This window comes from Polypterus senegalus, chromosome 9 (assembly GCF_016835505.1).
Source record: "Polypterus senegalus isolate Bchr_013 chromosome 9, ASM1683550v1, whole genome shotgun sequence".
NCBI lineage: Eukaryota > Metazoa > Chordata > Cladistia > Polypteriformes > Polypteridae > Polypterus > Polypterus senegalus.
The window spans coordinates 44812416-44840333 of NC_053162.1; positions in this window are offsets into that span (position 1 = coordinate 44812416).

Here is a 27918-nt window from a genome sequence, read left to right on the forward strand (position 1 = left end):
ACCATTCATTTTCACATTTTTTCTCACATTTAAGGCCAGCAAATAACTTTGACCTTTCCCCAAAGCAGTATTGCACCATAATCAGACGACCTAAGGCTAGAATAATAAACAAAGAAAATAATAGGACCATAAAATTTTAACATGGAAGTAAACCAGAATTCAAACAAAATTGACTGAATTATTGTCAATTCACAAAAATGTAAAATTCCATTATTTGACAAAGTTTGCCTTCAACTAAAATATTTATGAAATGAAAATCAAGCTCTCCATGCTGGGTGTTCTGCCAGCAATGAAACAAGGCAGGGACAGAAGCACATTGTGGATCAGAAGATGATCCAAAAATCAGAGTCTAAATTCAAGCAGTGGCTATTACCAAAGAGAGCAAAGCCCAGTACACTGACCAAAAAAAGAGAAGAGAAAACTATGCTAAAGATTATAAACAAATAGAAATGGACCTTTTACACACAAGACAGTTTTGCATTTATCCAGATTCTTGGACACTGAGAGGTCTGTGACACCCACCAGTATACTGTCATATTAGTGCTGTCACAGGTCATGACCCCCAAAACCACACACCACCACAACAGGTCACTGCATCATAGCAATACAACCATAAAATGGTTGAAAACCAAAATACCAGTACGTAATGGTATGAGTTATCTTTAGGACACTCAAAATGAACCTAAATCCACAAAATACTTTAATAAACTAATTCCTCCAGCTGAAAAGTCCTGGCGGGACAGAAAAAACATATAAAAATCTAGTAAAAAAAAACTGGAGAAAAATGATAAAAGTCACAAAATCATAACACTGTGGTTAAGGGCCACTGCTTTGGAGGTACATGCATAAACTTGAACGCTCTTAAATATTCTAAAATGACACTTTACTAGGTTGTGTGGTTCCTTTCATATTGCTTGACAAAGAAACATTTATTTCTAGGAAAGTTTCTTTACATATGAAGTTGTTTTCGGCTTTGAAAAGTTTCCTAATATCTGGACAAAAAAGAAATGCTTAATTTACAGTTGGCTACCTATAGGATACAACAGATTAAGGAAACCTGAACTTAATCTGTATTATTGATTGATTTGAGACCTTTTAGTAATAATTTTAGTAATAATTTGAATAGTAATTTTCTCAAGCTAAATAAAGAAAAAACTGAAATCTTAGTGATTGGCAATAACGGATACAATGAGGCTATTAGAAATAAACTGGATACATTAGGATTAAAAGTCAAGATGGAGGTAAAAAGCTTAGGGGTAACTGTTGACTGTAATCTGAATTTTAAATCGCATATTCATCAGATCACTAGGGCAGCATTTTTTCACTTAAGAAACAAAGCAAAAGTTAGACCTCTTATATCGCTGAAAAAAGGTTAAGAAATTAGTTCACGCCTTTGTTTTCAGCCGACTAGATTATTGTAACACACTCCTCTCAGGACTACCCAAAAAAGACATAAATCATTTGCAACGAGTGCAGAATGCAGCTGCTAGAATCCAAACTAGGAAAAGAAAATCCGAGCACATTTCTCCAGTTTTGATGTTACTACACTGGTTAGTTGTGTCATTCAGGGTTGACTTTAAAATTCTGCTTATGGTTTATAAAGCCTTAAATAATCTCGCTCCATCTTATATAAGTCTGACACCTTATATTTCAAATTGCAACCTTAGATCCTCAAATGAGTGTCTCCTTAGAATTCCAAGAACAAAACTTAAAGGAAGTGGTGAGGCGGCCTTCTGCTGTTATGCACCTAAAATCTGGAATAGCCTGCCAATAGGAATTCGCCAGACTAATACAGTGGAGCACTTCAAAAACTGCTGAAAACTCATTATTTTAGCATGGCCTTCTCATAACTTCACTTTAATTTAATCCTGATACTCTGTATATTCAATTTATTATAACTATTTATGGTGGCTCTAAAGTCTGTACTAACCCCTACTCTCTCTTCTGTTTCTTTTTCCGGTGTCTTTTTGGTGGTGGCGCAAACTCAAAGCACCATGATGTTCCAACAGTGATGGATTAAAAGCCAGAAGTCTGCATGACCATCATCATCAAGAGCGTCCGTGAGAACCCTAAATCCAAAGAGGACTATTTCATTTATGTTAGGTAGAATGCCCAGAGGGGACTGGGCTGTCTCGTGGCCTGGAACCCCTGCAGATTTAATTTTTTTTCTCCAGCCGTCAGGAGTTTTTTTTTGTTTGTTTTTTCTGTCCTCCCTGGCCATCAGACCTTACTCTTTTTCTATGTTAACTAATGTTGTCTTATTTTAATTTCTTATTTTGTCTTTTATATTTCTTCATTATGTAAAGCACTTTGAGCTACTTTTTTGTATGAAAATGTGCTATATAAATAAATGTTGTTGTTGTTGTTGCTTTAAAATCAGGAACCCAATGGTATTTGACAAATCTGGAAATTTCTATTTATGGAACTTCTTATGGAATGTGATGGACAGTCGGTGCTCTTTCCCGGCCAAGATGCCATTGTAAGGGAGGGACCAGGGGAACAGCTGTACTCAGGGCATTGCCTCCCGTGGAGCACTAGATAGCAGCCCCCTGAGTTGCAGAGGCACCTCATATTCCCCACAGGACTCCATGAGAGTTGGAGTTTGGCACAGCCCTGGTGGTTTCTGTGGGGGCTGCCAAGGGGAGCTGCAGAGCCCTACTTTGTTGGAATTCCACCACATCTGGGAGTGCTTCCAGACCTTGTTAACAAGCCACCTGGAGTACTCCCAGATCCAGCATAAAAGCAACTGCCTGCTTCATTTTTCGGAGCCAGAGTCAGGAGGTGGAGGACTAAACTTGCTGGATGAGGAGTGGAGGTGGAAAAGACAGAGAGAAAAAAGAAGACAAAGTGCTGCTTATTTGACTGTGCTTGCAGTGCTGTGCTTTGGTGCTGGTGAGAAACAAAGGGAAATACTTTAATAATCTACATGTACACCTATTGTACATCTAATCTACAATCTACTGTACATCTACATAATCTACTTTAGTAATCTACATGATGTATGAACATTAAGAAGTTGTTCGCATTCCAGTTAAAGGTGAAGTGGTGTTGCCAAAAAGTTCAGTTTCTGAGATTGTCTGTTATCTGAGTAAAGGCAGAATCTTTATCATTTTTGGCACATAAAGAAAGTCATGATTCAGGCATTCCAAGGCTGTTCAGAGAAAATATGTGAGGGAGTCAACATGGTACAAAATCCAAGATAAGAAATTCTTTCTGCCTTGACTGTCAAAGATCTGAGTATGTTCACCCCATAGTACACAGGAACCACCTACGTACCCATACAATGAAAACTTTTAGTTTATTTTGTAAGTTAATATACACATCTGTGTGCTATCATGACCCAAGGGAAAACTTCCACAGCACAAACTACATCACAATTGAAAAGTTTATAAATATAAGGATTGATTAACGGAGAAAGAAATAGCAGTGCCCAACCTGAGCTAGGTGTGCAAGGGTCAGGTACACTTATAATGAGGTCAGCTGGCCTAACTTCCTCCAAGTTTTTATTATATTACCTTTCTCTTTTTCCCACTCATTTTGCCCCCTTAGTGGTATATGGTTTGGGGCTTATTATTGGTTTTTGCTCCAGAAGCCTCTTTTTCTTTTGATTGCTTTTGCAGTTTAATGGATCTGCTGGCAAATGTTACTTTGTCCAAGCTCCTGCAGACTGGATTGGGATCCCAGGTAACTTTACACTTTAGAATTAGTCTTTTTTATAAGTGTAAGTCTAGAAAAAGTAAACATTTATTTAAAAAACCCAGAAATGACAAACACATGTTCCAGAATGTACGGAATATTGCACTAATGCCAAATTTCATGATTTATTATTATCCATCTATTTTCCAACCCACTGAATCCGAACACAGGGTCATGGGGGTCTGCTGGAGCCAATCCCAGCCAACACAGGGCAGGATGCCAACCCACCACAGGACACATACGGGCCAATTTAGAATCACCAATCCACCTAACCAGCATGTCTTTGGACTGTGGGAGGAAACCGGAGCGCCCAGACATGGGAAGAACATGCAAACTCCACGCAGGGAAGACCCAGGAAGCGAACCCGGGTCTCCTAACTGCGAGACGGCAGTGCTACCACTGCGCCACCGTGCTGCCCTGATTTATTATTATACACTTTAATAATATTAAAGTTTGATGAGTCAATGAAATGGCTTGAAGTCCTGAATAATCATATGGTTAAAGTTTGTTGTGATTGGACTATGTAGCTACTGTATGTGTCCAAAGAGCAGAAAATGTTTGGATCACAGAGGAGAGAATTTTACAGGCTCATCACTGTCTCCAACAAAGGTACAATGTCATATATCCTGCAATTTTATTAGAAATTAACATAACTTGAGAAGATAATGAATGTGGAACGTGAAAGCTGTCACATTGCCCCCATTATTATAAACAGTGGTTATTTTCCATTAAATAGGTTGAGACCAGGGCATTGCTAAGATGTCATCCTGGGGTGGACATTGAATAGGTAGGAAGGGCAACTAAATGCAAAAATAAGCTAAAAACTAAATTTTTACTGATTTTTCATTAGGTGGGCATTGCTCACTCTTCACACACTTATAACATTTCTCCTGTTTGTGCCCCAGGCTTTTGGTGTATGTTAGGACTCTGCCTGTGGTGTTCTGTACATAAGGTAACATATTCTTCACGATCAATGAACTTTAGGGTAATATGAGTTTTCCAGAGAAAAAAGTAGCCCTGCCAAGGAATGACAGTTTCTGAGATCTCCTGTTATATGTGAGTGATAAGAGCAAAGTCTTTACATATTTTAGCAGAAGATAAAAGACAAGAGCCAAAGTTCAGGCATCTGTCAAACAAGACTGCAAGGCTGTACAGAGAAATGATTTAAGGTTGTCACAATATAAGAAATTCAAAGTATGAAGTCACAGAGCTGAGTGAGTGTGGCCTGCAACGGATTAGAACCACCAAACTATCCCCTCAAGTGTAAAAGTGGGATCAAGTGTTGTTTTACATTATTATAATGGGGTGTTATTTGAGCAAACTTTTTTAGTGTCATTAAATTATTTTTTACCTTGTTTTTGAATTTAAGTTTTATTTATTTAATTGGGTCTCTTGTGTATTATCATGAAAAGTTAACTATGTTTCAGTTAAGCAGATCATTAAATTATTTATCACCTCTGAAAAACAAATTTAATGAATGACTATTGTTCATTGATCTATCCATCTTTTACTAATATTAAGCTCAGTGTGTCAGACGTTGGCATTTACACTGATAATGAAGAATCAAGCTTGAATTGGGCAGTAGTCTATAACATGGCACACTTATGCAAGCCATTAAGTCTTACTGTCTACCACGCTACTTGGCAGCTTATTGCAAGTGGCGATGGTTCTCTGTGTGAGGAAAGTTTCCAACTATGTCCTGTTATTCTTGTTGAACTCATTTTAAAATAATAGTCTCAATTCACTGTGCTAATTCACTTCATAATTTTAAACACTTTAATCATGTCTCTTCTTAATCTTCTTTTGCTTAAACTGAATCTCTGGATCTTTTCTTGCGCTGCTATGTCCTTTTTGTAGCCTGGAGACCAAAACTGCACACAGTACTCCAGATGAGGCCTCACCAGTGCATTATAAACGTTGAACATAACCTCCTTGAACTTGTACTCCACACACCATGCTATATAACCTAACATTCTGTTAGCCTTCTTAATGGTTTCTGAGCACTGTCTGAACTGTGATAGTGTAGAGTCCACTATGACTCCTAAATCCTCCTCAAAAGGTGTACTCTCGATTTTCAGATCTCTCTTTGTGCATTTAAACCTAAAATTTTTACTTCCTATGTGTAATACTTTACATTTACTGACATTAAACATCATCTGTTTATAGTTTTTTGGATCTGCCCAGTCACACTTTTTACATAATGGGATGATACTTCCAGTCATTCGGAATTTCCCTAATTTGCAGTGACTTCTTAAAAATATGCATGAAGGGTTTATATATGTACTCACTAACCTCTTTATGAACTCGAGGATAAATTTTATCTTGTCCTGGGTACATGTTTGATTTCAGCCCATTTAATTTGAGCAATACTTCTCCCTTTACAATTTCCAAATCAATCAGTACCTTCTTAGTAGTTCATTTTCCTGCTGGGAGGTTATCGACTTCCTCACTTGTGAAGACCTCAGGAAAATGCTTATTCAGAGCATCCACTATTTCACTATCTTTATTTCTTAATTCGCCTTTACTATTCCTGATGCATTTCACTTCCTCCTTGACTGATTTTTTACTACTAAAATACTGAAAGAATCTCTTTGAATCGTCTTTCGCCTTATCTGCTATATTCCTCTCCAATTGCCTTTTATTCTTCTTAATAGTTGCCATCATGTTCTCATATGACCTACGATTCACATTGGAGCTATTAGACTTATACGCCTTATACAGCTGTTTTTTTCCATTGCAGATTCTTTTTTTTTAACTCATTATTAACCTACTGTGAAGTTTTTTTAAAATTTCCTACTAATTCCAATTTTAGGTATGCACCTGTCCTACATTATGTGTAAAACATTTTTAATCCTGTTCCACTGCTCTTTGACTGTCTCTTCACCTAAAATCTTATCCAAGTCAATCCTTCTTAGACATTGCCACATTTGCTCAAAGTTTGCCCTGCCAAAGTTCAACTTAACAATGTTAGTCTTTGCATCTGCACTCTTACAAAACACTGAGAATTGTATTATATTATGGTCACTCGTCCCTAGTGGTTCAATCACCTCTACAACCTCAAGTCTATCCTGATTATTACAAAATACTAAATCCAGACAGGCTTCACCCGGTGTAGGTGCTTTAACATACTGTGTTAAAAAACAGTCACTGATCACTTCTAAAAACTCCTGCTCTTGTGATCGGCTATTTGCAAGGTTATCCCAGTTAATATTCAGATAAAGTCACCCATGACTATAATATTCCCATGTAAACTAACAAAATCAGGACCCCAGTCCATAGCAGAGCTGCTTTATAAGCACTCACAAATGAATAATGGAGTTGCCAACCAGCCTAAAATTGAACTTTCTGCCAAAGTAAAACTAATGCAGGCATGGGGAAAATATTAAATAGCAGTGATAACCACCACACTGTCATGACACCCAAAAATCTATGTGAAATAAATGTAAAATACTAGATGTATTGGCTGGATATTACAACTGATTTTCTGCATTTTGGTTTTCTTAAGTTGATTTTTTTTGTGAAAAATCTACTCCGGATAATATAGTCAGGTTCGTAAGTATTTGTCATTGATACAATTTTCAGAATTTAATCTCTTTACACCATTACAATGAATCTGAAATAATGCATTCATTATGTAATTGAAGTGTACATTTTCAGCTTTAATTTAAGGGGTTTACCAAAAATATCGCATGAGCTGTTTAGGAATAACAGACATTTTTCTGCATACTCTCCCGCCCCATTTCCAGGGGCTCAAAAGTATTTGGACAGTTCACTGACAAGCTGTTCCATTGCCAGGTGGGAGCAGTTTCCTCATTATTTCATTAATTATTAAGCAGGTAAAAGGCCTGGAATTGATTCCAAGTGTGGAATTTGCATTTGGAAGCAGTCACTGTGAACTTTCAATATAAGGTCCAAAGAGCTGTCCATGCAAGTAAAAACAGTTCATCATAAGGCAGAGAAAACAAAACAGATCCTTTAGAGAGATAGCAGAGACACAATGAGTGATCAAATTAACCATGTGATATATTCTTTAAAAGAAGGAACACACTGGTGAACTCAGCAACACCAAACCACAGAAGACAAACTTTGCTCAATTGCACAATTGCACAATTCTTACTTTGATGAAGAAGAACCCCTTTACTACCTTTACAGTAGCTAAACCTACAAAATACTTCGGGAGGTAGACCTATCATTGCCACAGTCTATAATCAAAAGAAGACTTTGTGAAAGTCAAGGTTCAAACCACTGGTAAATCTCAAGCATAGGAAGGACAGATTACATTTTACCAGAATACATTTTTTAAAGTTGTGTCCAGTTCTGGAACAATTTTCTTTGGACAAAGGAAACTAAGATAAATATATACCAGAATGATGGAAAGAGAAGAGTATGGAAAAGAGAAGAAATGGCTCATGATCCAATGAATACTATGGTGGAGGCAGTTTTATAGCATGATCATGGCTGCGTATGGAAGTCAGTCACTAGTGTTTATTGATGATATGACTGCTGGCAGAAGCAGTAGGATGAATTCTGAAGTGTATAGGGTTATACTAACTGCTCAAATTCAGCCAAATGCTACAAAACTGATAGGATGACACTTCACAGTACAGATTGACAACAAGCCAAAACATACTGTGAAAGCAAGCTACGTGCTTTTCATGGTAAACCAGTGGAAACTTTTTCAATGGCCAAGTCAATCAACTGACCTCAACCAAACTGGACATGCATTTCACCTGCTGAAGACAAAACTGTGTGGAGCAAGTCGAACGAACAAGCAGCACCTGAAGACAGCTGCAGTAAATGACTGGCAAAGCATCACTGGAGTGGAAACCCAGCACTTGAAGATAGCCATGGGTTCCATACTTAAGGCAGTCATTGACTGTAAAAGATTTTTAACCAAATATTGAAAATGATCATTATATTTATGATTATGTTAGCTTGTCCAAATACTTTTGAGACCCTGAAAACATTGGGACTATGTATAAAGATGTCTGTCTTTTCTAAACAGCTCATACAATATTTTTGTTAAACCCTTTGAATTAAAGCTGAAAGTCTATACCTCAAACACATCTTGATTGTTTTGTTTCAAATCCATTGTGGTGGTGTACAGAGACAAAATTATTAATATTGTGTCGCTGTCCAAATACTTATGGACTGACTCTAAAATGTTAAACAATCACAAAAGCATTCACAAATACTGTAAAGGTAAATGATTCTAGTTTGACTTATCTACCTGTTTTCATTTTGCTGACCTAATGGGAGATGTTAAATGAGAGAGAGGAGTGCTTTGGTCTGGTTCTGTGGTTGTCAAGAGAGCAAGACACCATACTGGTGTAAGGAAGCACAGAAAGAGATAAAGGGTTGGGGCTCCAGGGGCCACCCCATTTAATGTCCAGATGAATGAAAGAAGAAAAAGAAGCCAAAAATAATCGTTCTGACACTCATCTCCAGTCTTTATAGCTCTTGATGAGAAAGTCTTCTGGATGAGGGAGCTCCAAAAACACTTTTGAAGATCACCAATCCATCCATTATCCAACCCACTATATCATAACTACAGGGTCACGGGGGTCTGCAAGGACCAATCCCAGCCAACACAGGACGCAAGGCAGGAAACAAACCCCAAGCAGGGCACCAGCCCACCGCAGGGCGCGCACACACTCACACACACACACCAAGCACACACTAGGGACAATTTAGGATTGCCAATGCTCCTAACCTGCATGTCTTTGGACTGTGGGAGGAAACCCACGCAGACACGGGAGAACATGCAAACTCCACGCAGGGAGGACCTGGGAAGCCAACCTAGGTCTCCAGCCAGTGATCATCCCAGCAATGTTGGTTGTAAGGCAAGAAACAAAGTTGATAGTACACTGTCAGGGTCATTATTTCTGACACTAGAGTTCATTAAAATCCTTCCAGATTTAAAATGTGTTCAATTAGTGCACAGAGCTTAATTATTTATAATTAATGCACCTTTTTTGCTTTTTTTGCACCTTTTATAAGCTAGAAACACCATCATAACACACTTGCAATTGATACCAGTAATCAGGATCAAAGATGTGCATGTTTAGTTAATTGCTGATTATAAATTGTTACTATGTAAGTGTGAATGTGTTTGAGTAGGTCCTTTAACAAATTGACGACCAATTCAGGGCTGATTTTTGCCCTGTATCTGATACTATTGCCAGGATAAGCTCATGTCACCTGCAACCTTAAACTGGATCCTGAAATGTTATTTTAAGTTCTAATAATGTAAGAAAGACTAGAATCAACTTTCAGAACCCACCATTTCTCATCCACCTCCTCCCATGTACAGTCTTATCATCATTTAAAAGATTTTCTTCTGTCACCTTTTTAATACATTCACATGAAACCTCTTTTCAGCAATTCTGATTTCTTAAAATAATTGTCTTGTCAAATCAGGTAAAAGGCCCTTATTATCAACTGAGTATAATGTGACTCAATATATTTTTTCTTTCTTTTCTAAGCTTTTATAATATTTCAGAATACAGCTGCAATAATAATAACTTGTTTAGTCAAATTGTTTTCCCTGAGGCTAAGCAGCCTGAACAAATTAAAAATGATGCCTTAATTTCTTTCAGACTGTGGATGAAAAATTTAAATCAATCTATAATTTATTCAGTAAGTGGAGTAAAGTAATTAGTGTTCAGTAAGTTTTCATGCTTCTGTTTATTGGTCTTCATTAAGGGTCCTACATCTTAAAAGATGGTTGAAAATCTAATGCTTGATTTGATATTTTTATTGAATGTGTTTATTTGATGATTTTTTTTTGGGGGGGTTTCTTTTTACTACATGTATATATTGTGACTAGTAGGGGGCATTATAGCACTCCAAATCCCAAACACAACCACACTATACTAGTCCTGGGTTCAAATAAAACAGGTTTATTAACCAAAGTACTTTACAACAAGGTTCTTATACGTTTGGTCTATACAATTATTCCCTTCTTCACTCTCTTTCTTGCTGTCTTATTCTTCCACTCCTCACAGGCAATTGTTGTCCACTTCCTCTCTCAACTGTGACTCATCTGGATTAGGGTTCCTTTATCTTAGATCCTGGAATACTTCCAGTGGTAGGGCATAGCCTGATGGAAGCATCTGAGTAGAGTGGAAATCCCTGAAAGCAGGGATCACAAACACTCACAGTACCCTCTGGCGGCACCACCAGAACCCAACAAGGCTGCCACATGGGACTACAGTTCCCAGCATGCCTTGTGGGTGCCCATACAGGTAGGACCGCCCAGAGATGCTACCACCAAACTGTAAGAGTTTTACTGGGTAGGTAGATAAGTATGTGCATCTTATCCCTCCATATCAATCAGATACTACATATATTTTACATGTTAGAAATGTCTGCTTGTTGTGCATTATTTATGTTGAATTTTGCATCACCCATCACTCACCCCACATAGAAGTGTGTTGAGATAAAGAAGATGAAGAAGAAGCAGAATATCTTGCATCATTGCTCCACATCTTTGTGTTGAGTTAGCATAATACAAGCAATTGCATTATACGGGGTAGCTCAGGGAAATGGAAAATTTTCAATTGACTTTCAATGCACGAATAAACACATTACAGAATACATTTAATGATGAAATGTATTGTACAGGGATTCATTTAATGATGATAACCAATTTTCATTCAATATACATTTTATGTTTTGAAGAAAACATCATGAAGGTGTTGTCCATTACTCTTTACACATCCTGACAGTCTGCTGTGGAAATTACCGGTATACATTGTTCAATGTAACATGTCAAGAGGAATGCCAGCAATTTCCTCTTCAATTCTCCTTTTTAGTTTAGCAATGGTTGCAGGATGTGTGCGGTACACTTGGCTTTTCAGATGTTCCCACAGAAAAAAATCACAAACGGTGAGATCTGGGGATCTCAGAGACCATGGAATGTGAACATTGTGTGAAATGATGTGCCTTCCAAACAATCGTCAAATAGCTGCCATCGATTGTCAGGCAGTATGCAAAGTGGCTGCACCTGAGAAGTTCTTTTTTAAGGCTAAACCTGTTTCTTTGAAATTACGTACCCATGTTGAAATTGCATGAGCAGACAGGACATGGCCATGTGTCCAAAATGGTAATGGCGCCCAAGTTCCCTTTGCGCAGCAGTCATATTTTCACCATTCTTTTAAAAGGCATTCATAGCAAACGCTTATTGCACCTCACTCCACTCCTCCGTTATAACTAATGGCATGGGCGCCAACACCTAGTTCCAAAATTCCCTGTTTCCCTGTAGCACTTAGTACGTGTATGTGCACTGAAGGAAATGTCAGCACAAAACAATTCATTAGTATTAAATTAGCTGCTGCTGCCAATGAGATCAGCTCACAACCGTCTATCACTAGTTATACCACAACAATAATTCTGGAAGAAACAATAGTTTCATTTTCACTGTTTCTCTTATGGTGAACCCCAGAATGGACATCTGCAAAGCAACATGGGAGTTGTGGTCCCATAAGGCTGACCTGTTGGGCAAAATAGGGCCACCAGGGGCAGCTGTTGGGAAGTGAAGGCTTAGGTTCTGCCTGGCCAGAGACAAGTAGTTGGCTCCAGAAGTACTTTTTGGTTGGGGCTTAAAAGGAAGCCTTCCACTTCACCTGAGGAGTTGGAGTCGGGAAAGACGATGAACAACACTAGCCTGGAAGGAATGAAAGAGAGAAGAAATAAAAAGGATTGTGCAGTTTGAAGAGAAACCTCTTGAAGGTACACTGTTCAATAAATACTTGCTTTGAACCTGGGGACTTGTGTCTGTGGAGCTGGATCTGAGGTTTGGGGCTTGGTGGCACCTCTAGTGGTCACAAAGCTTATGCCATTTTCATTTATTCAGACACAGTTGCAAGGGAAATTAGTTGAAGTCAGACAAAGGTTTTATTAAGTAGCATAGTTTAGAAGTTTTTGGTTAATCCCAAAATTAAAAGCCAGCAGTGGCCTAGATAAATGGACCACCATTACCATTACAATAGGAGAGCCATGTGACAGTACAAAGAAGGAGGTCTACGTCCCCTGCCTTGGGTTCTTTGCAGTTAGAAAATGCCTCTGCAATAAATGACTCTAACATCAGCATACTATAAACATATTTTAATTTTTCAGACCATACGTACTTGCATTAAAGATGTATGTCTACTTATTCTCAGCATTTATATGAAAGTAGTTATAGGCGGGGGGTATGTGTCAAAATCGCAATTAGAGCTGTCAATCATAATGATTAATGACTTTTAAGCCCCGCCCCTCTGACGTCACACCGGAAGTGCCGCCCCGCTGACGCAAGACCGGAAGTCCCGCCCGTGCCTCCTGATGACGCCACGCCGAATTCCCCGCCCCTCCACGTGACCTCTCTCCGCCCCGTTGGCACCGCCCCCTGGCGTCGGATTGGTGTAAGGGCCTCCCGTCCCCTCCCCGACTCCTCCTCGAACCCTCCCCTGGCCCCTGATTGGTTCCATAAACTGTCAAGGGTCCGTTTGACGGAGGCCTGACCGCTGTTTGAACCCGGATTGCACCTGCCGGGCGAAATAAACTGTCAACGGACCGTGTGATGGATGTCTGCCCCCTGTTTGAACCCGCTCCCACCCCACACCCACCTGCCTGCCCAGGAAACTGTCAAGGGCAGTTTGATGGATGTCTGACCGTTGGTTGAACCCGGATTGCACCTGCCGGGCGAAATAAACTGTCAACGGCCCGTGTGACGGATGTCTGACCGCTGTTTGAACCCGCTCAGCCCCCTCTCCCGAAAGACAAGCCCGGCGTGTTACAGCCTTTACCTCGACAAGCTCGGGCATGCCCGAGGCCTGTCCTGACCAGCTCAGACATGCCCGGGGGATGCCTCGGCCCCCGCCCTTTCTCCGGCACAAGCCCAGACAGGCCCTGGGTCTGTCCTGACCGGCTCAGACCAGCCTAAAGTCGCCCCAGCACCGACCGAGGATGATGGACGGCCTCCCACACTGCCCGGTCCCCCAGAATTCCCAGTCCCCCATACTTACCGCCAGTTCTGAAAGGCCATATAAAAAGCTAAGCATTTTGTTCTATCTACGATTTTAAGACATGAAAATATCTCATCTTGGCTTCAAAACCTGCATTTTCCAGCTCACACACACAGATAACAAACTGTCAGATCAAAGACACGGTCTGAGTCAGGCCGCATTTAACCATAGGCGCCCCACACTTCCCGGTCCCCCACACCTCCCAGTCCCCCACATTTCCCTGCTGAAAGCCTAAAAAGCTAAGCATTTTGTTCTATCTACGATTTTAAGATGAGCACACCATTAAAACATCTCATCTTTGCTTCAAACTAAGTCAAGCTGCTTTTTTTTTTCCATCTCGCACACAGATAAATTGTGAGATCAAAGACACGGTCTGAGTCAGTCAGCGTGATCGCACCCTGTTTCTGGGCCCCCCGGGGCTCCCCACCACTTCCCAGCCACTTCTGAAAGTGCTGTATAAAAAAGCAAAGCATTTTCTTCGGTTCTATCTATGATTTTAATATGAACACGCCATTAAAATATCTATCTCATCTTTGCTTTATCACTTACAGGTCCATCCTTTTCCATCTCACAGAAATTCCTCAACCAACATTGAGTCAGGTTCCCAGTGACAGACTCCCAGCAATGGAGCCGGTTTCTCAAAAGAAATCAAGCAGCCCGCTTTTAGCAGACCCCCTTGCAATCAGGCCTGTGTGCTCTGTCTCTCTCTCTCTCTCTCTCTAGCGCAGACACGGGCTCGAGACCGCAGACCCTCTGCCCATGACGGATGGATCTTTTAAAGTTAAGGGATTTTTAAAGATTAGCTTGTAAAGCTTGAGATAACTGCTAGTTCAGCCCTTTAAAAATCACACCTAGTTAAATAATATGCCGCAGTTCCCTTTTTAATCACGTTTGAGACGTCTAAAAATCTAGCCTGGGCTGATTGGTGGCTGATATCAAAAATGTTCTCTTATATACAGAGCTTAACCTTAGGGTCCCTCTCCATTGAGAATATTCAGGAGTGGCTTTAAAGCGCAGGCCGGTGGTGCAGTAACTCTGACCTAATAAAAGTATTCTGAACTACTTGCAGAAGGGACCCGCTTGTGAAATGCCTACTCTTTCAAACGGCCTCTCTCTGTACGGAGCCCTGTTTTAAAAGGTTGAGATAACAAAACATTTTTGCTTTATAAACTCTCATTTGGACAGCCGGTTAGAGACAGACTCCAGGAAATTACTGTAACGGTGTTTTCATTCATTCATTTCGCTAAATGTAATTATTTTAATACAGGATAGTAACCCAAAATCCGGGTGATTTTAGACGTGTGAGTAATATAATGAAGTTATTTTTAAAAGTAACCCCACACCGCACAAGAGAGACAGATTCCACGTGTGTTTTAGGATTTGCTGCGGTCAGTGATGAATTTTATTTTTTTTTTTGCTCAGCTCATTTCTATCACCTAGGAGCCTTTTGACAAAAGAAACCTCTCTAAATACACTTGTGCATTTAAACGGAGGTTTATAAGGAAGCAGGTTTTCTACCTTATCCCAGTTTTGTACATGCATGTAAAAGCACTTACTGTTACACTAGCACAAAATTTTGATATTTTCTGTCTACTCAAAAAAACTGAAATTATTTCTATTAACACAGATGATAATTAGAAATCATTTTACTATTTTTAATTAAAAAGTTAAAACAGAAAAGCCCAATTATGATTTTTGTTTTGTCATGGTAGGGCCCTAGGGTGACACTTTTCCCCTTTATACTCTTACTTATGTAGACCTTAAAACATATTCTTACCAAAATAGTTCATCACTTCCCAATTCCTGTAACATCAGGTAATTAGACAGAGCTCCATGACAGGCAAGAGAAGATTATAGGTCAAATACACAGTGTCATAAAATAAAATAAAGTGTGAACACCGCGCAGACCCTCTGCCCATGACGGATTTTTAAAGATTAGCTTGTAAAGCTTGAGATAACTACTAGTTCAGCCCTTTAAAAATCACACCTAGTTAAATAATATACCGTAGTTCCCTTTTAGATCACTTTTGAGATGTCTAAAAAATCTAGCCTGGGCTGTATAATTTGTAATTATAATACTTAATATAATTTGTATAACAATCGATCTAAAACAAACCCCTTTTCTCTTCAAACTCACCCCACATTTTAAATACAAGTATCTTCAGTTGTGGAAGCAAGCGGCCCGCATGGCTCAGGGAGGGGCTGATGGTTCCAGCAGGGGCCGTTTCATACTTCCGCTAAATCAGGTTTCTCAGTGACAGACTCTGCAGTAAAAAACAGTTTTAGCAATGAAGCTGATTTCCCAGAGAGAAAGACCAAGCGGCAGACCCTGTCAGCTTTTAGCCGACCCCCCTGCTCTCTCTCTACCCACAGAAAGTAAAGTCAGGCTCTGCAAGCACCCAATCGGAGGAAGGACTCTGTGAGTTCGCATGCAAACAACTGAGGCCGCCCGTTTCGAGCACCCACCCCCACTGGGTGACCCTCGGAGAGATCACCGGCTGCTAGTCTCAGGAATTTGTTAGGATTATGTCATGTACAAACCTAAACTTTGATTTATCACCTTTAAAGACATGGAGCAGTCTCGTGCTACAAACGCCTTGTGTCTCTTTTTAACACTTCTGCCTGTAAAGCTCTCTATTCCTTCTGTGGCCTCGGGTTTAATAGGGGCTTGTACCCAGGCTAATGAACAAGGTCCTGTACATGTCGAGATGCCGGCCCATGCCTGCCGTCCCTTACACTATATAACATGTTTGGGTATTCATTTTGTATATATAATATAATGAAGATATTTTTAAAAGTAACCCCACACCGCACAAGAGAGACAGATTCCACGTGTGTTTTAGGATTTGCTGCGATCAGTGATTTTTAGTGTTTTGCTGAGCTCATTTCTATCACCTAGGAGCCTTTGGACAAAGGAAGACTCTGTAAATACACTTGTGAGTTTAAACGGAGATTTATAAGAATGCACAGGAGGCCGTAGTGAGGTGTGCTGGTTTAACTAGAGGCAGGGGATGTAAGTAGCCCTTTTTGCCCCTCCGAAGTTCATCGAACTAAAATCATGTTTTTAAAATCAGCAGCTTTAGCTCATGCTAGTGACCTCGTAAATGGGAGCCAACCGCTCAGCACGCTTGTATAGCTCACAAAATAGCAGAGCTAATTACTCTTTCTTCTTAAACTAATGATCAGATATTCGGGTAATTCTTAATGAAACACTAAAGTGCTAGTGAACAAAAATACATGTTCAGTAGCCAAGTAAAAGGTCCGGTTGCTTTAACATGAAAATAAAGCATCTTTAGAAAATAAAGCATCTAAAAGCATCTTTATAAAGTCCGATTTTAAAACGTTATAAGAAAAAGCCTTGTTTCCAAAGAGTTCTTTGGAACCATCAGTGCCTTTCTGATCACGTCCACCCCAAACATAGCACAGAACTTAATTTCTGTACTCCTTTTAAATGAGAATAGCCAGTATAAAGTCCCTAAAGGAACGGAGACATCTGATATCTTTTACCCTATATGTTTTCTTGCCGGCCCAAGTCATTCAGATTCTGCTTACAACACAAATGTACGATTATTTTTTCTCAAATGGCCTGTTCTTTGGCCTGCTAATCATGAAAAAAATCATATTTTATTCTCCTGACACTTTATTTGCATATTTTATTATACCTACTTGTATCGACATTTATCTATCTCTATATTTATTTTTCTGTATCAGAGGGTAGTTTAAGTCAATTTGTTTTGGGTTCAATAGATGTATTTTTCATATTTTGATTCTTGTTTTCTTTTTTTCACATCTTGAGTCCCCTTTTTGTTACTTGCCCTAGCGTGGTCAGCCCAGAGTTTGAGAACCACTGTTGTAGGGTTTTATTGGTAAAACACTCTGCATTTCAAGCTAAGTTAGATTCCCTTGTTTATTCAGCCGTCCATCGGTGTTCCATTTTTGTTATAAATTGTATTTAGTCTCTCTTTATTTACTAAGCATTTTATATGATGATTAGAAAACAGTTATCTTGTTCAGGCTTTACTTTAAATCAGCATTTTCATCAACAGGTTATAAACACTTTGGTACTCAGGGTCTTTGTATAATACAGCGTTTTAGAAATTCTGTGAATGCTTGGTAATAGCCTTCCATTTTACAGCAGTTATGAGACCCTGAAAATAAGAACGGTTATAGGAGGTTATAGGGGCCTATACACTGCAGGGCTGAGGATTAGGCTTTGGACACGTCAGGACAATCAGGATGGAAAATGTTTTTAGTGAATAGTTACATTATATCTATTATAGGCGTTAGCACAAGGATTAAAATTTTACTAAAACTATGAGGATTTATTCTTTCTTTTAGGTAGTCCAGGTGACATAGGACGGGGGTTATGGAAAACTGCTTTTCCCCTCTGTTTGTGAAAAAGCATCCTTGGTTTTAGTAGCATTCAGGGTCAAGGGACGTAAGTTTGAACTGGGATTCCAAGAGTCAACAAGTGTCTGCAATCTTCTTGAATACGAGTCACAGGACCTGGGTTTGCGAGGGATCATAGTCAGGGGCAGATTACGCTAGACATTATTATTCCAAAATGAAACATTGACTCGCCCCTATCACAAAGATAAGACAGTACAAACTAAAATGTACAAATACTAAGTGACAGAGGAGATTAAAAAACATCTTAAGACCGGATCACACCAAGCTCACCGCACACTACAACAGAACCTCCGTGTTCTGCGGTATATTATCAGCTAAATGGTCATCTATGTAGGCAGTTCCACGGGATGGCAAAGAGTTGGGGAAAACATTATTGAACATCTGCTAGTATCTTATCTGGCACTAAAAGTCAGGCTTGTGTTCCTCCTGATTCAGGAAGAACATTAAATATTGGAGTTTAGAATATGAACTAGACTGATAAGGACATGTGTGCCAAAATTAATAAATAAAGTAAATAACCACATGAAAAAGTGGAGTGATTACAATTTGAAAAACTGCCGTGATGTATCAAAACATTTGAAATAAATAATAAGCTTTTTGACATGCAGTCCGAATAGTCTGAATGTGTCTTAAAGAGTTCATTTTTAAATAAAACTTAAATTGGCAAATTAAAAATATTAAATCTGAATAAAACACAGAAGTATCATTTAATGATATCAATTAGGGTTAAGTATTATCAAGCACCGGGATCTATTTATCAGGTTTATTTAATTTAGTTATAAACAAAATGATTGTTGGCATTTTGCTTTGAAATGAACAATAGTCTGATAGAGCTTTAAGAATTAGAATGTAAGACAAACCTCTACACTCTATAACAAAATGTTGCTGTTCCAATAGGAATATCTCGGATGTCTGTTTTATTTTAACCTTTTGACAAGAAGCCCTGGTCTTGGAAATATACCACCTATGTTGAAAATGAACAGTGCCGACATGCTAACTAAATAGATATAATCTAAGATATTTTAGAATATGACCCTAGGCGCTAACCCCCATGATTCTGACCAACTAAAGGGTCTTCACTTCATTGTCCAACTTCCTGCGGGTGCTATGGATCTTGTAATGGAGACTGCAAAAGATTCTCTAATCTTTACTCTGTAATGGTCCATATGACGGAGATCTAGCGCCTGGGTCCGAGGGTTAACCGGTCATAGGACATGATGTTCAAAATTCAACTCGGGTTTTCAAATGAGAGAGGACGAGTGCGGCGTGTGTTCTGTATTCACTATTCACAACGACCATAACCCCGAGACCTTAGGTTTTTATACCGAAGGACCTTTCACTGACCCGAATAAGAGACATCCATCAAAAGACTCTTGACAGTTTCCTGAACCAATCAGACCGGTGGGGCGGGGTCGCCAAAGAGTATAAAAACGTTTTCAACGGCGTGTTTTGAACGGTTAACAATCAGCATCTCTTCGCTATGTTCCTGATCAGCCACGACGGTCTACGGACCAGACGGCCTCCTACAACGGCCTGTTTTGACCTGAGGCTATCGTGCCCGACTCCGAGTACTCTGCGCCTAACAGCTAGCCTGCAGACCAGCCTTCTCGGCCGGACCATCTTATGCCTTCAACTGCCCAGATCTAGGGGCCTGAGCCTCAGGTATCTGCCCCTGGTGATCTATATTGGTCGGATAGTTTCCTGGAGAACCGCGCAGTACCTGACATTTTTGTACCTGCTCATGATGTTCCGGGGTTCCTAGCAGGGTCTGAGGAGATAGCCATTCAGGCCGTGCAACAAGAAGAGGCCGTGGACGACCCTACAGAGGCTCCGGCCGATTGGAACCTATCACCCAAGGATGGGATTATGCGGGCATGGCCCTTGAACAAACGGACGGACCCTGGGTGAAACATTTCGAAAGGCACTGAAGCTGGGCAAGTGTTGGATGGCGGCTCTGCCGGATAGAATAACGGATCGGTACCTAAAAAGTACCGGCAGGGATGTTGTACAGACCGACCCTGCCAGACACAGCCTACGGGTCTGTTTGAGACTGCTCGGCTCAGCAGCGACTGTCTGTTTTCCACAAACCTTGGCTCAGGAGCCCGGTCATCAAGACTCTGGGCGGTTTCCACATCTTTCTGCCATTTCACCAGCTTTTTACAAAATGCTGTTGACCAGAAAAATGAACATTCTATTCAGGAGTCGATTGTATAAGCCTTTTGTCACACGGACGCTGACTCTTACTCAAAAATACGTGAAATTGCCGAGGCATTCTCTAAATGCCATTTTCTGGACCTGATAGGTTTGATGGACCTTAGGGGTATACGAACTGGAAAATCAGATAAAGTGTCTGAACTGAATGTTTCGTGAGATCACATGTTTTTGTCGGCTTTTAATCACGCTGTTTAGTTGTAATGTTTTGAAGTGGTTGGTAAAACCTCTCTGAATTTTTAGATTGTTTTTGAAAATGACCAATAAAGGACCAGTTGATTTTAAACCCTAATTTCTTTCACCGTCGAGGATAGTGGGTCGTTGAAAACGTTTTTTATACTCTTTGAAAAGCGACTCCCGCCCCACCGGTCTGATTGGTTCAGGAAACTGTCAAGAGTCTTTTGATGGATGTCTCTTATTCGGGTCAGTGAAAGGTCCTTCGGTATAAAAAACCTAAGGTCTCGGGGTTATGGTCGTTGTGAATAGTGAATACAGAACACACGCCGCTCGTCCTATCTCATTTGAAAAACCCGAGTTGAATTTTGAACATCATGTCCTATGACCGGTTAACCCTGCGGACCCAGGCGCTAGATCTCCGTCATATGGACCATTACAGAGTAAAGATTAGAGAATCTTTTGCAGTCTCCATTAGAAGATCCATAGCACCAGGAAGTTGGACAATGAAGTGAAGACCCTTTAGTTGGTCAGAATCATGGGGGTTAGCGCCTAGGGTCATATTCTAAAATATCTTAGATTATATCTATTTAGTTAGCATGTCGGCGCTGTTCATTTTCAACATAGGTGGTATATTTCCAAGACCAGGGGCTTCTTGTCAAAAGGTTAAAATAAAACAGACATCCGAGATATTCCTATTGGAACAGCAACATTTTGTTATAGAGTGTAGAGGTTTGTCTTACATTCTAATTCTTAAAGCTCTATCAGACTATTGTTCATTTCAAAGCAAAATGCCAACAATCATTTTGTTTATAACTAAATTAAATAAACCTGATAAATAGATCCCGTGCTTGATAATACTTAACCCTAATTGATATCATTAAATGATACTTCTGTGTTTTATTCAGATTTAATATTTTTAATTTGCCTTTTAAGTTTTATTTAAAAATGAACTCTTTAAGACACATTCAGACTATTCGGACTGCATGTCAAAAAGCTTATTATTTATTTCAAATGTTTTGATACATCACGGCAGTTTTTCAAATTGTAATCACTCCACTTTTTCATGTGGTTATTTACTTTATTTAATTTTGGCACACATGTCCTTATCAGTCTAGTTCATATTCTAAACTCCAATATTTAATGTTCTTCCTGAATCAGGAGGAACACAAGCCTGACTTTTAGTGCCAGATAAGATTCTAACAATAGCATGTTAATCAGTTCAATAATGTTTTCCCCAACTCTTTGCCATCCCGTGGAACTGCCTACATAGATGACCATTTAGCTGATAATATACCGCAGAACACGAGGTTCTGTTGTAGTGTGCGTGAGCTTGGGTGATCCGGTCTTAAGATGTTTTTAATCTCCTCTGTCACTTAGTATTTGTACAGTTTAGTTTTTACTGTCTTATCTTTGTGATAGGGGCGAGTCAATGTTTCATTTTGGAATAATAATGTCTAGCGTAATTCTGCCCCTGACTATGCGCAAACCCAGGTCCTGTGACTCGTATTCAAGAAGATTGCAGACACTTGTTGACTCTTGGAATCCAGTTCAAACTTACGTCCCTTGACCCTGAATGCTACTAAAACCAAGGATGCTTTTTCACAAACAGAGGGAAAAGCAGTTTTCCATAACCCCGTCCTATGTCACCTGGACTACCTAAAAGAAAGAATAAATCCTCATAGTTTTAGTAAAATTTTAATCCTTGTGCTAACGCCTATAATAGATATAATGTAACTATTCACTAAAAACATTTTCCATCCTGATTGGCCTAACGTGTCCAAAGCCTAATCCTCAGCCCTGCAGTGTATAGGCCCCTATAACCTCCTATAACCGTTCTTATTTTCAGGGTCTCATAACTGCTGTAAAATGGAAGGCTATTACCAAGCATTCACAGAATTTCTAAAACGCTGTATTATACAAAGACCCCTGAGTACCAAAGTGTTTATAACCTGTTGATGAAAATGCTGATTTAAAGTAAAGCCTGAACAAGATAACTGTTTTCTAATCATCATATAAAATGCTTAGTAAATAAAGAGAGACTAAATACAATTTATAACGAAAATGGAACACCGATGGACGGCTGAATAAACAAGGGAATCTAACTTAGCTTGAAATGCCGCAGAGTGTTTTACCAATAAAACCCTACAACAGTGGTTCTCAAACTCTGGGCTGACCACGCTAGGGGGGCGCGAAGTAACAAAAAGGGGGCTCGAAGATGTGAAAAAAAGAAAACAAGTATCAAAATATGAAAAATACATCTATTGAACCCAAAACAAATTGACTTAAACTACCTTCTGATACAGAAAAATAAATATAGAGATAGATAAATGTCGATACAAGTAGGTATAATAAAATATGCAAATAAAGTGTCAGGAGAATAAAATATGATTTTTTCATGATTAGCAGGCCAAAGAACAGGCCATTTGAGAAAAATAATCGTACATTTGTGTTGTAAGCAGAATCTGAATGACTTGGGCGGCAAGAAAACATATAGGGTAAAAGATATCAGATGTCTCCGGTTCCTTTAGGGACTTTATACTGGCTATTCTCATTTAAAAGGAGTACAGAAATTAAGTTCTGTGCTATGTTTGGGGTGGATGTGATCAGAAAGGCACTGATGGTTCCAAAGAACTCTTTGGAAACAAGGCTTTTTCTTATAACGTTTTAAAATCGGACTTTATAAAGATGCTTTTAGATGCTTTATTTTCTAAAGATGCTTTATTTTCATGTTAAAGCAACCGGTCCTTTTACTTGGCTACTGAACATGTATTTTTGTTCACTAGCACTTTAGTGTTTCATTAAGAATTACCCGAATATCTGATCATTAGTTTAAGAAGAAAGAGTAATTAGCTCTGCTATTTTGTGAGCTATACAAGCGTGCTGAGCGGTTGGCTCCCATTTACGAGGTCACTAGCATGAGCTAAAGCTGCTGATTTTAAAAACATGATTTTAGTTCGATGAACTTCGAGGGGCAAAAAAGGGCTACTTACATCCCCTGCCTCTAGTTAAACCAGCACCCCTCACTACGGCCTCCTGTGCATTCTTATAAATCTCCGTTTAAACTCACAAGTGTATTTACAGAGTCTTCCTTTGTCCAAAGGCTCCTAGGTGATAGAAATGAGCTCAGCAAAACACTAAAATCACTGATCGCAGCAAATCCTAAAACACACGTGGAATCTGTCTCTCTTGTGCGGTGTGGGGTTACTTTTAAAAATATCTTCATTATATTATATATACAAAATGAATACCCAAACATGTTATATAGTGTAAGGGACGGCAGGCATGGGCCGGCATCTCGACATGTACAGGACCTTGTTCATTAGCCTGGGTGCAAGCCCCTATTAAACCCGAGGCCACAGAAGGAATAGAGAGCTTTACAGGCAGAAGTGTTAAAAGAGACACAAGGCGTTTGTAGCACGAGACTGCTCCATGTCTTTAAAGGTGATAAATCAAAGTTTAGGTTTGTACATGACATAATCCTAACAAATTCCTGAGACTAGCAGCCGGTGATCTCTCCGAGGGTCACCCAGTGGGGGTGGGTGCTCGAAACGGGCGGGCTCAGTTGTTTGCATGCGAACTCACAGAGTCCTTCCCCCGATTGGGGTGCTTGCAGAGCCTGACTTTACTTTCTGTGTGTAGAGAGAGAGCAGGGGGGTCGGCTAAAAGCTGACAGGGTCTGCCGCTTGGTCTTTCTCTCTGGGAAATCAGCTTCATTGCTAAAACTGTTTTTTACTGCAGAGTCTGTCACTGAGAAACCTGATTTAGCGGAAGTGTGAAACGGCCCCTGCTGGAACCATCAGCCCCTCCCTGAGCCATGCGGGCCGCTTGCTTCCACAAGATGTTTCCTTAGGGTCAGCTGAAGATACCTGTATTTAAAATGTGGGGTGAGTTTGAAGAGAAAAAGGGTTTGTTTTAGATCGATTGTTATACAAATTATATTAAGTATTATAATTACAAATTATACAGCCCAGGCTAGATTTTTTAGACGTCTCAAAAGTGATCTAAAAGGGAACTACGGTATATTATTTAACTAGGTGTGATTTTTAAAGGGCTGAACTAGTAGTTATCTCAAGCTTTACAAGCTAATCTTTAAAAATCCCTTAACTTTAAAAAATCCATCCGTCATGGGCAGAGGGTCTGCGGTGTTCACACTTTATTTTATTTTATGACACTGTGTATTTGACCTATAATCTTCTCTTGCCTGTCATGGAGCTCTGTCTAATTACCTGAAGTTACAGGAATTGGGAAGTGATGAACTATTTTGGTAAGAATATGTTTTAAGGTCTACATAAGTAAGAGTATAAAGGGGAAAAGTGTCACCCTAGGGCCCTCCCATGACAAAACAAAAATCATAATTGGGCTTTTCTGTTTTAACTTTTAATTAAAAATAGTAAAATGATTTCTAATTATCATCTGTGTTAATAGAAATAATTTCAGTTTTTGAGTAGACAGAAAATATCAAAATTTTGTGCTAGTGTAACAGTAAGTGCTTTTACATGCATGTACAAAACTGGGATAAGGTAGAAAACCTGCTTCCTTATAAACCTCCGTTTAAATGCACAAGTGTATTTAGAGAGGTTTCTTTTGTCAAAAGGCTCCTAGGTGATAGAAATGAGCTGAGCAAAAAAAAAAATAAAATTCATCACTGACCGCAGCAAATCCTAAAACACACGTGGAATCTGTCTCTCTTGTGCGGTGTGGGGTTACTTTTAAAAATAACTTCATTATATTACTCACACGTCTAAAATCACCCGGATTTTGGGTTACTATCCTGTATTAAAATAATTACATTTAGCGAAATGAATGAATGAAAACACCGTTACAGTAATTTCCTGGAGTCTGTCTCTAACCGGCTGTCCAAATGAGAGTTTATAAAGCAAAAATGTTTTGTTATCTCAACCTTTTAAAAACAGGCGGCTCCGTACAGAGAGAGGCCGTTTCGAAAGAGTAGGCATTTCACAAGCGGGTCCCTTCTGCAAGTAGTTCAGAATACTTTTATTAGGTCAGAGTTACTGCACCACCGGCCTGCGCTTTAAAGCCACTCCTGAATATTCTCAATGGAGAGGGTCCCTAAGGTTAAGCTCTGTATATAAGAGAACATTTTTGATATCAGCCACCAATCAGCCCAGGCTAGATTTTTTAGACGTCTCAAACGTGATTAAAAAGGGAACTGCGGCATATTATTTAACTAGGTGTGATTTTTAAAGGGCTGAACTAGCAGTTATCTCAAGCTTTACAAGCTAATCTTTAAAAATCCCTTAACTTTAAAAGATCCATCCGTCATGGGCAGAGGGTCTGCGCGGTCTCGAGCCCGTGTCTGCGCTCAGAGAGAGAGAGAGAGAGAGAGACAGAGCACACAGGCCTGATTGCAAGGGGGGTCTGCTAAAAGCGGGGCTGCTTGATTTCTTTTGAGAAACCGGCTCCATTGCTGGGAGTCTGTCACTGGGAACCTGACTCAATGTTGGTTGAGGAATTTCTGTGAGATGGAAAAGGATGGACCTGTAAGTGATAAAGCAAAGATGAGATAGATATTTTAATGGCGTGTTCATATTAAAATCATAGATAGAACCGAAGAAAATGCTTTGCTTTTTTATACAGCACTTTCAGAAGTGGCTGGGAAGTGGTGGGGAGCCCCGGGGGGCCCAGAAACAGGGTGCGATCACGCTGACTGACTCAGACCGTGTCTTTGATCTCACAATTTATCTGTGTGCGAGATGGAAAAAAAAAAGCAGCTTGACTTAGTTTGAAGCAAAGATGAGATGTTTTAATGGTGTGCTCATCTTAAAATCGTAGATAGAACAAAATGCTTAGCTTTTAGGCTTTCAGCAGGGAAATGTGGGGGACTGGGAGGTGTGGGGGACCGGGAAGTGTGGGGCGCCTATGGTTAAATGCGGCCTGACTCAGACCGTGTCTTTGATCTGACAGTTTGTTATCTGTGTGTGTGAGCTGGAAAATGCAGGTTTTTGAAGCCAAGATGAGATATTTTCATGTCTTAAAATCGTAGATAGAACAAAATGCTTAGCTTTTTATATGGCCTTTCAGAACTGGCGGTAAGTATGGGGGACTGGGAATTCTGGGGGACCGGCAGTGTGGGGAGGCCGTCCATCATCCTCGGTCGGTGCTGGGGCGACTTTAGGCTGGTCTGAGCCGGTCAGGACAGACCCAGGGCCTGTCTGGGCTTGTGCCGGAGAAAGGGCGGGGGCCGAGGCATCCCCCGGGCATGTCTGAGCTGGTCAGGACAGGCCTCGGGCATGCCCGAGCTTGTCGAGGTAAAGGCTGTAACACGCCCGGGCTTGTCTTTCGGGAGAGGGGGGCTGAGCGGGTTCAAACAGGGGACATCCATTGACAGTTTAGCCCGGCAGGTGCAATCCGGTTCAACCAGAGACATCCATCAAACTGCCCTTGACAGTTTCCTGGGCAGGCAGGTGGGTGTGGGGTGGGAGCGGGTTCAAACAGGGGGCAGACATCCATCACACGGTCCGTTGACAGTTTATTTCGCCCGGCAGGTGCAATCCGGGTTCAAACAGCGGTCAGGCCTCCGTCAAACGGACCCTTGACAGTTTATGGAACCAATCAGGGGCCAGGGGAGGGTTCGAGGAGGAGTCGGGGAGGGGACGGGAGGCCCTTACACCAATCCGACGCCAGGGGGCGGTGCCAACGGGGCGGAGAGAGGTCACGTGGAGGGGCGGGGGAATTCCGACGTGACGTCATCAGGAGGCGACGGGGCGGGACTTCCGGTCTTGCGTCAGCGGGGCGGCACTTCCGGTGTGACGTCAGAGGGCGGGGCTTAAAAGTCATTAATCATTATGATTGACAGCTCTAATTGCGATTTTGACACATACCCCCCGCCTATAACTACTTATGAAGGTTGAAGATGTATTATTTTAGTAATTCTTTTTAGAGTTGGTGATATGGCTGTCCACTTTGTTCTTTAGGTGCATTTGCATATAGTGCAAGACGCACCTCTTTCCACAGCCATGTTTGTCTTTTTGTCTGTCTTTCTGTCTGTCAGTTTATCTGTCCACATGAAACAATTCAACCTCCAGGGGACAAATGTTGTTAAAATATGGCACGCTTATTTTGTTTCACAGTTCAGTAACACAGTTTTATCCATCCATTGTGGAATATGGCTGGCAACTTATCCCAGCCAATACCCCCAATCTGCCAGATGGAGCCATCCCTGCAACATGGAGGGGCCCCGAATTCCAGAAGGGCAGCAAGGAACATGGAATCTTTTATCACATCCCTGCTGGATAACTTGGGGGACACCAGTGGATGCTGCAGGAAGGCCCAGGGACGTGTATTTTCCTTATAGCCCGGAAGTACTTCCCAGTCGAGGGGAGGTAAGGAACGACGTACTTCTGGGCTGAAGAAAAGGAGTTTTCACCCGACCTGGAATTGTTATAAAGTCACATGG